Source organism: Lygodium microphyllum, chromosome 21 (assembly GCF_053477565.2).
Source record: "Lygodium microphyllum isolate KBCC chromosome 21, Lygodium_microphyllum_v1.1.10, whole genome shotgun sequence".
Lineage (NCBI taxonomy): Eukaryota > Viridiplantae > Streptophyta > Polypodiopsida > Schizaeales > Lygodiaceae > Lygodium > Lygodium microphyllum.
In genome coordinates this window covers 79,154,404-79,160,019 of record NC_141155.1, presented here as the reverse complement: position 1 = coordinate 79,160,019, position 5,616 = coordinate 79,154,404, and positions in this window count along the sequence as shown.

Below are 5,616 nucleotides of genomic sequence, written 5' to 3'. Positions count from 1 at the left end.
TGTCTTTTTGTGATTATTTTCCTTTCCAAATCCAATGAAAATTCAAAGAAGATTGAAGAAAAGAAATGAAGATTGAAGACTAATGATGAAGATGACGATTTTTGCAAGAGCTGATCGTGGTTCTTCTTCAAGTTTGTTCGTGGGGACGCTTCACATTTCAGTGTGGGAGGAAATGATGACCGGCAAATCAATGCAAATAAAGGCACCAAAATGTGCTAAACATGGAAACATCCTTTGTAAACTAACACTTTGCTTTTGTACCCCTTTGGCAAAAAAATCAAATATGAAGCAATGTAAAATGTGTAGTCCAAAAGAGACACACTATAAAATATTGCTAGGAAAAGGAAAGGTCAAACCCTTTTGTCTCATGCTAAAAATTGAAGGGTCTTTAGAACTTAGTCTATGTATGCAAATTTGAATTTTATAATTCAAGAAAGGAAAAGGGTGGTTGCAGCCGTGGGATTTGGGGAGGTGGGAGGTTGAGGTGGTTACACCCTCTCTCTTCCTTTATATTCTCCTTTCACAGTTCATTTCTCCCTCTCTCATTTTTGGCACAACACTTACCTTCTTGTTCTTTGCAAGATCTTGTGCTCCTTTGCAAGATCTTATGGAGAGTGAGGAAGAGGAAGAGGGTGAGGATGGAAGAATTTTCCAATTTCTTGTGTGCCTTCCTCTTGTGTGTTTGGAGAGTATGGTTCTTGGTGAGAAGGAGGAGAGTTTTTTTGCAGGTTTTCATGGCCAGCAATGTATTTGCAGCCTCTACCTAGCCAGTTCGTGGTTCTCTTGGTGCCGTGGCAGGGTGCTCTTCATCCACGGTTGCAATCCATTTTATAAACAATTATATCCTCAACTAAATATTGGTGGGCATGAACAAGGGCTTGTGAATTCAGCCCCAAACTCCTATGGACATCAATAACACAATCCTCATACTCAAGTTCAGCCTAATAGGCCAAGCCCTTTATCCAATCATGGATGGCCTCAATAAAACAATGGATAGCAACCACCATTTAATACTCCTATGCATGGACAACATCAAGGGTACCATGGACAACCTTCCAATATGGGTAACACTCATTTTCAGCCTCAAGGACATTATTTCCAGCCACAAGGTTATGGTATGCAGTATGGACAGCAAACCCCATATGCACAAGGAACTTGGAATAATGAATTCCCTAGACAAGGCTCATTTGGTAACTCTTTTGGACAGCAACACCATAATGGACAGGAGCACCACAATGGGCAGTCGCCTCAATAGGAGAGAGAGTATAAAGAAAAAATTGTCATCTCAAATTTCAAAGGAGAGAATCCTTCACCCATGGAGTTGGAGGAGTGGTTTGACAAATTGGAGATGTACTTTTCCCTTTATCCAAGGCCCAAAAATGCCAAAGTGAAGTTTGCAGCCCTTCATTTAGAAGGCTATGCACATACTTGGTGGAGATATATGACAAGAATTGGGCATGACTTCTTATCTTGGGAAGCACTAAAGAATGCTATGATTGAAGTCTTCGTCTCTCCCATTGAAAAAGAGCGCTTGGAAAAGAAATGGTACGCCCTTGAGCAACGTGGTGTCTCAGTTAGAGAGTATTCAAATCAGTTTTTAAACCTCTCAATGTATATTCATGGAGTCTCTGATAGTATCAAATTGAACAAGTATATATTTGGTTTGGAGTCTACCTTATCATTCGAAGTTGGAGCCATGAAGCCTACATCTTTTCAAGCTACCATTCAATTGGCTGAGCATTATGGGCAAAAATACAAGAGTTTCCAGCCAAAAACAATGCATTTATTTTAGCCTACATAGTTCCCAAAGACATCAGGCCACTATGGGCATGTAAGGACTAATTTTCAGCATGGTGGGAAGCCAATAAATGTTCAAGCAATACCTACAACAAGATACCAACTTTCCCCATTGTTTATGGACCAAAGCAGGGCAGCAATTTCAAATCTAATGCTGAAAATAAGTTTGATGGAAAAAGGACTGATATTAGTGCCAAAATTTTAGCCCCTACCCAAGGCAAGCATGTGTCTAATGACAAGCTCAAAGAAATGCATGCCAAAGGGCTATGCTTCAAGTGCAGGGAGAAATGGTCACCCGACCATAAGTCCAAGTGTAAGGCTAAGAAGTTGAAGGTTAGTATGATTTTTGAAGATGATTCTGATGCTGAACCTATTGAGGAAAGTCTAGCACAGCTTGAAGGCTCTACTACTCAAGAAGAGATGCATGAAAATGAAGAGAGTATCCATGACTAGTTTTATGACCCAATGGATGGCTTTCCTTTTGATCCAGGCGGTCATTACATGGATGATTCTTGGACTGATTTACATCCCTTACTATGTTCCATATCAAATGACGCATGGAGTGGTTCAAGAGGGGACAATACCCTACGCCTCAAAGGCCAAATCAATGGAAGGATCGCTCACATACTCATTGATACGAGTAGCACACATAGCTTTATTAATTCCAAATCACTCAACGGGTTGAAATTGAGTACACAGGATATGTCTTCTTCCCTAAAAATCCAAGTGACAAATGGATACTTTGAAAATAGTAATCAATGTTGCCCAAATATTCCTATTACTCTATCTCCATTATGCACTACATCAGTGAGTTTGATCGCATTAGAAATGGGTCCCATTGATATTATACTTGGCTGCAATTGGTTGAAATCTTTGGGCAGATTTACTATGGATCTTAACAAGCTGGAAATGGAATTTCAATGGTGTGGACAGCAAGTAATTCTACATGGTGTTGAGAAGAAGAAAATGGAGGTGATCAGCCCCAAGAAGATTAAAAAGGAGATAAATGCAAAGGCATGCATGTTCACTATTCTTCTTTCGAAGATTGATGAGGATCAGCCCTCTCCTCCTACCAATGACATAGATCTATGTCTTTGCAAGTTGCTGAAGGATTATGATGATATTTTTCAGTCACCTACTTCTCTTCGTCCCAAAAGAGAAGTGGATCATCCTATAGACTTGCTGCCCAACACCAAGCCTATTAACAAACCACCATATCGCCTCTCCAAAGTGGAAAGGGAAGAGGTAGAGCACCAAGAGAAAGAGCTATTAGAAATGGGTCTCATCAAGGCAAGCCAATCGCCTTTTGCCTCTCCAGTCCTTCTTGTAAAGATGGCTCTTTTCGCATGTGTATCAACTACCATGATCTTAACAAGGTCACTATCAAGAATAGGTATCCAATACCTAGAATAGATGACCTCCTAGATGAATTGAAGGATGCCAAGGTGTTCTCCAAGATTGACTTGAGATCGGGGTATCATCAAATACACATGAAGGAAGGAGATGAGTTTAAAACAGCCTTTAGGACGGAAAGAGACCTCTATCAATTCATGGTTATGCCTTTTGGTTCATCCAATGCTCCAGTCTCACAGATCAATCTCTTATGAATAAGATGCTTCACTAGCCCTTGCTATTTTGGACAGTTTTGGTGTTCTTTGATGACATTTTTTATCTATAGCAAGAGCAAAGAGGACCATTTACAGCATCTAAAAGAAGTCTTCGATATATTGAGGAAGCACAAACTATTTGCTAAGGCAACTAAGTGTTCATCCATGACGAAGGAAGTTGAATACTTGGGTCATATAGTGAGAGAAGATGGAATCAAAGTGGATCCTAAGAAGGTGCAATGTGTCAAAGAATGGCCTACCCCAACTAATGCTACTTCTTTAAGAGGTTTTCTTGGGCTATCATCTTTTTACCATAGGTTTATGAAGAATTATGCTCATGTTGTAGCTCCTCTTACCGATCGGATAAAAAAAGAGGCCTTCTTTTGGGACGAAATTGCCGACAAGAGCTTTAATGAGCTGAAGCAATTGCTTGTTTCAGCATCAATACTAGTTTGCCCTGATTTTTCCAAGACTTTTACCATCTACGCGGATGCTAGTGGTAGAGGTTTATGGGCTATTTTGGTTCAAGATCATGATGTCATTGCATTTGAGAGTAGAAAATTTGATGATAAAGAGAGGGAGATGCATGTGTACGAGCAAGAGATGCTTGCTATTCTACATGCGATCAAGAAATGGCACCATTATCTCTATGGAACACATTTTAAAGTCAAAAGCGATCATAGGGTGTTGAGGTATTTTCTCTCACAGCCCAACCTTTCTCCTAAGCAAAAGAGATGGTTGGTTACCTTGCAGTCATATGATTTTGAAATAGCATACATGGCTAGAAATGATAGCATTGTGGCTGATGCATTATCTAGAATGTGGGCATGCAGTTTATCTACAGTGTCTACAATTTATAAGGATTGGATAAACGACATCCAAGAAGAATATGTCCTGGATGAGCATGCTGTCTAGATTTTACAGAAATTACAGCAAGGACATGATGAAGAATTTTCAAATTTCAAAGTGCATAATGGACTCTTATGGTTTAAGGGTAAAGTGTACTTGGTTCCTAACAATAAATTCAAGCTGAAAGTGCTCCATGAGATACACTCATCACCAATGGCTGGTCATTTGGGTCTTTTCAAGACCTTTGACAAGGTCCACAAAAGTTTTTATTGGAAGGGCTTATGGAAGGACGTCAAGGAGCATGTATCCAAGTGTTTAGAGTGCCAAAAAAATAAGGACTCCACTTTATTACCAGCTAGACTCCTTCAGCCTTTACCTATTCCTACGTGCAAATGGACCAACATTTCCATGGACTTTATAACGAGATTACCTACTACTAGTCATGGATGGAATAGTATCTATGTGGTTGTTGATAGATTGACTAAATCAACCCACTTTATTCCAACCAAAATACAATATTCATCCAGGAAAGTGGCTGAGCAATTTATGAAATGTGTGTTCAAGCTACATGGTATGCCAATAAGAATAGTATGGGATAGAGATACAGAATTCATGGGTAACTATTGGAGAAATCTATTATCTTCTATGGGTACTTTTCTCACTTCTAGTACACCCTATCACGCCCAAACCGATGGGCAAACGGAGAGAGTCAATCACTGGGTGGAAGTGTACCTTAGGCATTATTGTCATGACACACAAGCTTTATGGGATCGTTGGATCCACCTTCCTGAATTTTGCTATAACAACACACATCACATGAGCATAGGTATGTCCCCATTTGAAGCACTTTATGGGTACAAAGTCCAAATCCCATCAGTTTTTTTTCATGAAGATATCAACCCCCAAGCAAAGGAAGAGTTGGAAAGGATGGAGACGCTCATGAGACAATGCAAAGACACCATAAGGAAAGCACAAGAAGTAATGAAAGCCTATTCCAATGAGAAGAGAAGACATTTGGACTTCAAAGTTGGAGATTGGATGTTTCTTAGTGTTTCTTAAAGTTCCCAAGACACACTATGCTTCATTAAAGGGTGGGAACAATAAGCTTGCTCATCACAGATTCTATGGACCATATTTGGTAGTGGACAAATTTGGAGAGCTTTCTTATAAGCTCCAACTACCTTCTTCCACTAGAATACATGATGTATTCCATGTTTCATAGCTTAAGAAGTATGTTGAACCTGATGTGCATGTATTGGAAGAGTTGCCACCAATGGATGAAGCAGGACGTGTCATATATGAACCTAAAAGTATTATTGGAAAGAGAGAAAAAGTGCTTAGAAATCATACTCTTACTGAGTAC